This window comes from Oryzias latipes, chromosome 11 (assembly GCF_053564925.1).
Source record: "Oryzias latipes strain Hd-rR chromosome 11, Olatipes_Hd-rR_3.1".
Lineage (NCBI taxonomy): Eukaryota > Metazoa > Chordata > Actinopteri > Beloniformes > Adrianichthyidae > Oryzias > Oryzias latipes.
The window spans coordinates 18936926-18945870 of NC_136247.1; the positions used below are offsets into that span (position 1 = coordinate 18936926).

An 8945-nucleotide genomic window follows, 5' to 3' on the forward strand; every position below is an offset into this window, starting at 1 on the left:
CAATAAAGGACATCAGTTTGTAGGCAGCCCCTAATAGTTTAGTAACTGATTAACAGGTTGTCATTTTCTATTTCCCTTTCATTCAAATGTTTCAAAACTAAACATTTTGGTTGAAAATACTAATACAGTAATGTTTTCTGTGTTCATGTTTCTTTTCAGTTGGGCTTTTAAGCATTCAAAAGCTTGGGGGTCTCCCTTTTTGTAGTCTTTGTTTTTGGATCGCTTTATTTAAAGGACTCCGTTCTTCTATATACTCCAGAGACAAAGACAAGCAAGTACCAAATAAACGAAGTGACATTTCACTTTGCCTCAGAGCGTGGTGACGTATGCGTTTTCTTTGCGCAGAAACAGCCCGCTTCAAGATCCTAAATTTCCCACAATGCCTTTGGTGAGTGACGTAGACTGACCTGTAGCGACAACAGACGACAGCAACGAGCTAACATGACAGACAAAAAGCAGACCGTCGACTTGGGTTTGCTGGAAGAGGATGACGAATTTGAAGAATTTCCAGCCGAAGGTTAGTGACGTATATTTATAGCCAAACTCAGATGGTTTCTCCCATTTTTACTTATTATTCCTGGCGGATAACACACTTCATCGAGCCGTGCTACATGACTCAGCTAACTGGTTTAGCTAGGTTAGCTTAAGCTAAATCTACAACTTGGGAGTTCTTGAATATCCGCTTGCAAGCTTTTATTTGCTACTTTAGATAAACCTGTTATATTGTCGATCATCATCATCATGTTGCTGTAACTTTAACATAATGAAGTGGTGATGCTTTGCCTGGCAGACTGGACGGGCCTGGATGAGGATGAGGATGCTCATGTGTGGGAAGACAACTGGGATGATGATAACGTTGAGGATGATTTCTCAAATCAGCTGAGGTGAGCCTGGCCATGCTGTAAAATATTGAACTACATTCATCTGAGAATTTCTGTTAAATCCTAGAAAGACCAGCCAGGTTAAACATAAAAAACAATATGAATTATTATAATAATGCATGATGATGCATTTTTTACAACTGTTTCAAATATGTTTTGTTAAAAAAAAATCATAAGCAAATTTAAATATATCACATTAGATAATTATAAACCTCTCTGATCCATAGGTTGAGTTGCCAAGTGGTTTGGTTATAAATACCAGTTTTGACATTGATTTAATTGATAGGAAACCTTTTAAGTTGATCGATTCCTAAAGAACTAAATACAAAATTAAAAACTTGGAAAAGACGTACAAGATTTTCTTATTAAAATGTGAAAGTTTACCTTTTTTGAATGTCATTTCTTTTGTACATGGACAAATGAAATATGAAAGCTTGGCAGATGCAGTGGAATTGATTTATTCATTTTTGAGGTCTAAAATTTTATTTGATTTCTAAAAGAAAGCTATTATTCTAATAAAAACATTGTTCTTTTAAAATATTTAAAAATACTGATATAAAGGTAAACTGTACACGTAACTAATAATTAATAATTTTTTGTGATAACAATATTGCACAATAAAGTACTTTTTAGGATTCCTATTAAATATTTCTTAATTTTTGTTTAACTAAACATTTTTTGCCCAGCTGTATGATATTTAAATGTAATAGATTCTTTTTTTAGTGTACTGACTGCATATTGTTTTTTATTTTGCTTTATTTTAACAGTTCTAGCAAACAATTCAACAGAAATGACAGAGGGTCTTTAAATGAAAGTTAGATAGGGCATTTTATAAAAATAGTTTTCTAAAAGTTAAAGTTGGATTAAAAACTATGGGAAACTAAAAAGGCAAATGCATTTGTCTAAAGTTCTTTACTATTACAAAACCCATTTGCAGCATTTGCCGTACACTTGCCATTGAACATTACATATTTAATATTCATCCACATTATTATTCCGATAGATGCAGGAATGTCCACAAGAACCTTCAGTTATTGATTTAACGGGGTTAGATGAAGTTCTGCATTTTTAAAAAGTCATCAACTGTTTAAGGCTTTCAGCTTTTCCACTGACACACTTCATCTCAGGAGAAGTGGAAACTGGTTTCAATTGAGCACACTTCCAGCAGTAATATGCTGTTATTTTATTTAGAACAATTCCAGTAGCCTTGCTATTAAGTTCTCTCTTAAAAGATATCATTATCGTGCAAGGGCACAGCTGCCACATGCATGTATAATCATCTAATCTATAGTTGCATTTGTTATGTAATATTTATATATTTTCCACTCCCATCTCTTAATGCTTCTCTCAATCAATAGCAGAGGGTACTTATGCCTCTGCTGCCCACCTGTAATCATCTCTGCTGACTTGATCTCTCCTTTTTTTTTTTTCTCTTTCTGTCCTCACTGAAGAGCGGAACTGGAGAAACATGGTTACAAGATGGAGACTTCCTAGTGGTTTTTGAGATCTTCCAACGCTCGTTGGCATGGACATTCATGTTTCCGTATTGGTTTATGACTCATCCCACGAAAACATTAGAGTTTATCGATTCCTGTTTTGTTGTAAGTAATATTGATTAAAGAAAGGAGTGAAAACACATTTCTAGTGCTGTTTATTTAACGCTGTAGTTCCAGATTGTGGCATCCATCCTGATTAAAATCTCACTCCAATCATTTTTAATCTCTCCTAAAAGCGTTTTCAGAGTTCTCTTAATTATAATTATGCCGTTTTTAGCCAAGATTAAAAAAAAACAGTGTCATTTTCCAGGACATAGTTTCTGCAGACCAGCAGAAGTCCAGTAGAAATTCACCTCTGAGTTATGGGCGGACCCTTATAGCTATCCAGCCGTACAGTTCAGGTCCAGATTCCTGGTCAGACGAGGAAAACAAAGACATTCATGGATCTATTTGTCTGCAAGTGGATGATCAGAATGGAGCGGAGCAGGAAACCTATGGCCCGTCCAGCATCTTTTCTATGTCACAACTACAATCTTTTTCAAACAGCTTTTTTCATCTGTTCCTGATTCACAATGATTTGAAAAAATAAATACTTAGAAATACAGTTTTAAGCTTTCTTTATGTTCTCCATCATGAGAAACATTGCACAAGAACATGTTAAAAACACCAAAAACATTATTTTCATCAGAGTGGATCTTTAAAGTCCTATTTGGATCTATTGGAAAAGCGTTCCCAGTGGTCTTCTAATTAGGATTAAACCAACCAAAAAGCTTGTGTCCATTTTTTAAGACATTTTCTGCAGAGCGGCAGTAATTTATCAGAAAGTCACGTCTGAGTTGTAGGCGAGACTGTTGATGCGGAAGTAAGCCTCTGCCAAAATCCCATCATGCCTTTGTATACTTTCTCTTGCTAGCTTACATCCCATCAGAACAACAATCTTTTATTAATCCTTGTGTTATCTTAGATGACCCCACCCTTACTTTGACGTGTTCTCCCTACCATGAAAAAGGTGGATAAAGGTGGAAAGATTTCATGTAATCCATGGACACCAGTGAAGATCACAAATCATTGAAGAAAAAAGGTTCAGAGCACTGTCTAGTGGGTCTAGATGACCCAATTCCCAATGTTAATGTGCCTAGGATGGCACAAGAGTTATTAGTGCAACAAAAATAGCGAATAGTATTAAAGTTATCCAGCCGTACAGTTTTGATCGAGATTCCAGCTCAGACGAGGAAGATGAAGACCTTAATGGATCTACAACTGGATGCATCAGAATGGACCGGAGCAGGGAGGCTTTGGCCGCCCATTTCAGTTGCTGCGTAAAAACTGGGAGCTTTTTTAAACAGCATTTTTATGTCTGCTCCTGATTCATCTAGATTTAAATAAAGAAATACTCAGACACATAGTTTTATTCATAATTTTCTTTATATATGTTCTCCATCATCAGAAAAATGTCACAAGAACACATTAAAACCAGCATTTTCTTCGGCGTGGGTCCTTAATATATTGGTCGGATGGCAGGACTGTGGTGCAAATGTTATGAGGAAATAACGATAATTCTGATTCTTTCAAAATATTTTGAATTGTTATTGCAGTGTAACAGCTAAATAATGCTTTTATATAAAACAATAATATACATATATCTTAATTTGCTCAAAGCCCAGGTTGATCGGAGAGCTTGTAGTCTCCTTGTACGCACACTTGTCCAGTATCTGTTAATACTAAAATTTTTTTTTTTTTTTTTTAACCGTCCACGTGATCTCTGTATGTCCGATAGCAGAGCAAACAACAGTGGAGACGAGAGAAAATGGAGCCGCATAGAAACACACAATGTGTCAAAGTGTGCTTGTACACGCCACACATAAGCCAGTTCTCCTCCACTGGGCTGCACAACGGCCCCCCCTTCCTTCTGACCCCACAGCGCTGGGCCGAGTCCCCGAAGGAGAGATTATCCACTGCCGTGTTTGTCAGAGGCAGGGAGGGGGTCTCAGCATGGGGCCGGCCATGCCTGGGCCTGCCCTTACTGCCAGCCAGGCCCTTCTCTTCCGTTCCACACAGCAGGAACTCTTGTACTCAACCAGAGGCCAATTTATCCCTGCCATACTCCTCCAGCAAAATGATTTCTTTCAGTGTTTCGTCGACTCTTGGTCCCAGGGTCCTAATGAGGTGAAATGGATGCCAGTAAGACCAATGCGTCAAGAGCCAGCCAGCTCCATCCGGAAACCGTATCCCTTCACACACGGAGGTGGAAGAACAACCTGAAAACATATAGATTATTTACTTTTTTAAAGCCATTTGTGTGGTTTTGTGCAATACACTATTATGAAATGGAGTTAAATTTGTTACCGGTGAATCACAGAAAAAAAACACGGTGCATCTGTAGTAGAAGAAAAGCATATCGACATGAATGTTTTCACCTGGAAAGAATATGTAAAAATACCTAAAGAAATGGTTGAAGTGTATTCATACAAGCTCGAAAATTGAGTCTCCCTATATGCCACTGAGAACTGTCTCAGTCATCTGCATTTCCCAGATCAACAGTTCCATTGAATTTACAGCTCATGTTGTCCATACATATCAATAAAAAAACCTCTAATTTGCTCTGGCTGCAGGAGATAAAGGAAGGTCTCACAATTGAGGGCTTGGATTCAGTCAAACCAGATCTGCAGACCTGTTTATGTTCTTGAAACTAAGGGCCCTGAGCGGGATCATTATTCCAAAGGCTGAGAAGTCAGTCTAGTGGAAGAATCGGTAAGTGAGAGAAACAGAGGAGGACCTGTGACCATTTTGTTTGTGCTGAGAGCGTAAGATTGCTCCCTTGTGTTTGGCGCTGTGAGGGCCTCGACGGGTCCTCAATAGTCTCTGTTCCAGTTCTACCTCAATCCCATCTGATCCTGACTTTATTTGTGCATTCATTTTCTTGTTGTTCTTTCTCTGTGACCCACATGATTTACCCTGCTGGTGATGCTTCTTTGTGTGTGGGCGTGTGTGTGTGTGTGTGTGTGTGTTATTGACATATGGAGAATCAATGATAGTCTACTGTTGAGGTATTTCTACAATGCTGAAAGGTGACTGTTGGAAAAGTTGTCGTTTTTTCAGCGTATTGAAGTGAGAAAATCCAGCTCATGCTGCATTCATGCTCTTCTTTCGGATTCTTCAAAACACACGTTTTTACCCAAATCGTTTTACCCACGCAGTCCTGACACCGCGTGTAAGAGAGCAGCCAATGGAGCCGTGGCGAGGACTTTTTCATAACGCTTCACGTTGGGAGATGGCAGATCCATTGTTCTCATGGCCCACCAGCCTGTGGGCGAGAGAGTCCCTGCTGTGTCTCCACTGCAGAAACGCACACACCAGCCTCCCAGGCTATATTTTCCTCTCTTTTCCGTGGCGGGTACTGTGACCATTTCAGTTCCATCTCTCCCGCAGCTCCGGGCCCCGCTCCCTCTGCCTCTCCCCTCCACGTTCCCCCTCGCTGGTTGAGCCGGGCTGAGGGCGAAGCTGTCTCCGCACAGCCAGGAAGCATGCAGCTGCTACCATAATAGCCCTAATTGCAGCACATTTCTTTTGTTGGGATGAAATCAACTGTTGTGCTACAACACTACCGAAACCCCAAAACCTCCAAGTAAAGATGGCGGGTTGAAAGTAAAAAAAAACATTGAAAAAAATGACACACTCAGGGGTGCATTTACTAGAGAGACTGCTAACCTACTCCCAAATAGCCCACACCTGCGTGCTCACACCCCCGCTAAAATAAACACAGATAATAAGGCATAATTACTTTTGAAAATAATAACGAGGGAGAACCCTCCAGACCCCCTCCTTCTCACAGTGACAAAGGGCTCCCTGTTTATTGTGTGTGTGTGTGGTGGGGGTCTCCCCAAAGGACGCAGGCGAGTGCCCTATCTAAAGACCCGAGGGTCCTACTGAGGGTCCCTTACAGGACAGCCGTCAGTGTCAAGGGGGACTCCAGCTTTCAAGTCTCTTCTCCCTTAACTGCCTCAATTAATCAGTGTGGAATGACCACAAGACCCATTTCAATTTTTTTTCAAACCTATAAGTATATTCTTTGTAGTTTTGAATGGGTTATAACCCTTTTGTGGGAACAAAAGACAAGAAATTATCCAGAAAATCATTTTGTAGATAAAAAAAAAAGGTTTAGGAGTTTCAAATAAGAGCAAAGGGTAAACAATTCTCCAGAATATAGGGTCATTTGAAAGGATTTGAATTATTACTGTTCTACAAAGAATTATAGGAGTGGATCTGTTTGCACTGAACAGTTAGAAATACACTTTTTGTTTATTCTCATTAAAGTAGATTGTGGAAGCTGCCATGCCAGGTTGTTTAGAATATAATAGGAGATGGTAAAACTCACCAGCTTGAAAACACTGAAGATCAAAAGTTCGCAAGTCATTTTCGGTACGTTTGAAGTGCTGCTGCCTGTTTGTAACATGGTTTTTCAGTTGCCAGCTCTTTGCAGGTTTGACTTTATAGACAACACAAAAGCAAGGAAGTTGTGACTTTTTTCAGCCATAAATTTATTATAATAACATTGTTGTTTCCCTTTTGGCTTTTCCCATCAGGGGTTGCCACAGCGAACGAGTCGCATGGTAAACTTGGCAATGTTTTATGCCGGATGCCCTCCCTGATGCAACCCTCACAAAGCAACCGGGCTTGGGACCAGCACAGAAGTAGAGAAGGGAACAGGGAGCAGCCCAGAGTCGAGCCCTGGTTTCACGAACGGAAGGCGCTGCAAACCAGCACGAGCTAAACCGGCTCCCTATTATAATAATATTGTGTTTTAGGCTAAATATTAGGGATGCAATGATTCTCTTACCCCACAATTGGGTTAACACGTCTGCGTTTGGGGCCCGGTTTTGTTTCAGTTTGATAGATGATGTGTGCATTACATAATTATAAAAAACTACAAATTCAGAAAAAAACAGTAATTATTTTAATAAGCAAGGAACAATGACGAAAAACCTTTCATGTGGCTCTAATTAAGCCTGTTATAACATAACATAAATTCTAAATCCTTCTTAAATTTGGCACAATAATTGTTTGAAACCTTTAATGTAAAGATGCTGCTATGCAGGGATGCAACAATTCACTTTCTATACCATTTGGTTCAGTGGTGTGACATATGATTTGGTTTTAAACTGAGAATTTTATCACCTCTATTAAATATTTGGACCACTGAAAAAACATGTCATTTTTGAATCTTTTAATAAGATTTGAGAGATTTTTGGCCAATAATTGGATCATTACCTGCTAATTTGTGCTTCACTCTGCCCATTATACCCGGAGAGATGATACTCATGACACAAAAAAGCAAAAGTGTATAATAAAAAAGTGTATAATAAAAATAACCAGTAGTTTTGCAATAAAGTGTATCCCCCATTGTGAAAAAATGATTTTGCACGCATTTGCAATAACCTTTGTGCTAAGTTCTCACCGGGTGCGGAAACGAGCATTCGAGCGACCACTTCCATGAAGAGTCTATGTAAATGCGGATAAATACAAGTTTTGGGTTTCTGTGTTTAAAACTCTCACATTCACACATTAGGCAAGTTTTTAAGTCAGCTTTGGGGTTCAACATACATTACAAAAAAAACAATTATCGAAAGTTAAACCAGCAGAGACTTGATAGTGACATTTGGATGTCGTCTGTTTTAATTCATGGATGTGCCAACCGTTCATAAATTGATCATGAAAGAAAAATTAATAATCGGAGCTTGTTCCCGGCCGGAATGTTATGACACCAAGTCTTTCACATGTTCATATAGAGCTGGGATAGAAAAAGCCTTGAGCAAGATTCACCAGATTTGCACCACACGTTTTGGTATTTCGGACCAAGCCTCTTCCAAGTGCAGGTACAGGCGATAGTATCGGGTAGCAACAGACCAGTGTGAATACAAAAATGCTCAAAGCTTGTTCAAGAACCTTGAATTCGCCACACGTGCACCTTGTGAACGTAGCATCAGATGCTTATCTGTGTCTTCCATTGTCAAAAAATTCCGTTGTGCTGCAAAAAAAGGCAAATATTCATCTGTATTTAGATAATTTGAGTAATTTCTAATCAGTTTCTTATAAAAGATCATGAGTTTTCCAGAAAAGTATTGAATGACACAGAAAGGTGGACCCATGGCTTCCCTTCTATAGCCATGAACAGCACAGAAGTTTAAATTTTGGTGGTTATACATGCAGGATTTAGCTCACTGCTGCAGTGACTTGTCGCTGCATCTTATGAGAGTGATGGAAAGAAGAGGCTGTGCGAGTCTGGGGCACATCTGTTAAAGTGTGTAAAATTTGGCTTTGGTCTGATCTTTAAAAAAAACTTTCCATGTGTAGCCTTTGGTGCTGAGATTCTGTAGTCTGAGGATCCCAAAGCAGATCCAAGCTGACCGTAAGAAGGACACAAGCAGATTTCCTTCATAGCTTCACTTTTGATTTACTGTTGCATTAACTGTCATATCTAGGAAGGATGCAGCTAATATAGCAGATACAGCACAGACGCTGCTTTGTCACTTAGATGTTGGGTTAATCCAGACGGAAGCCACAAGGAGCA

General features: G+C 39.3%; 1 long non-coding RNA gene across 1 annotated transcript; it reads left to right on the top strand.

Annotated features, from left to right (window-relative positions):
* Window positions 1-357: 357 nt before the first annotated feature.
* Window positions 358-2519, top strand: LOC101159365 (uncharacterized). The gene is made up of 3 exons (XR_909576.4): window positions 358-517; window positions 791-884; window positions 2333-2519. It is a non-coding gene; the product is annotated as an uncharacterized LOC101159365 (long non-coding RNA).
* The last annotated feature ends 6426 nt before the right edge of the window (window positions 2520-8945 follow it).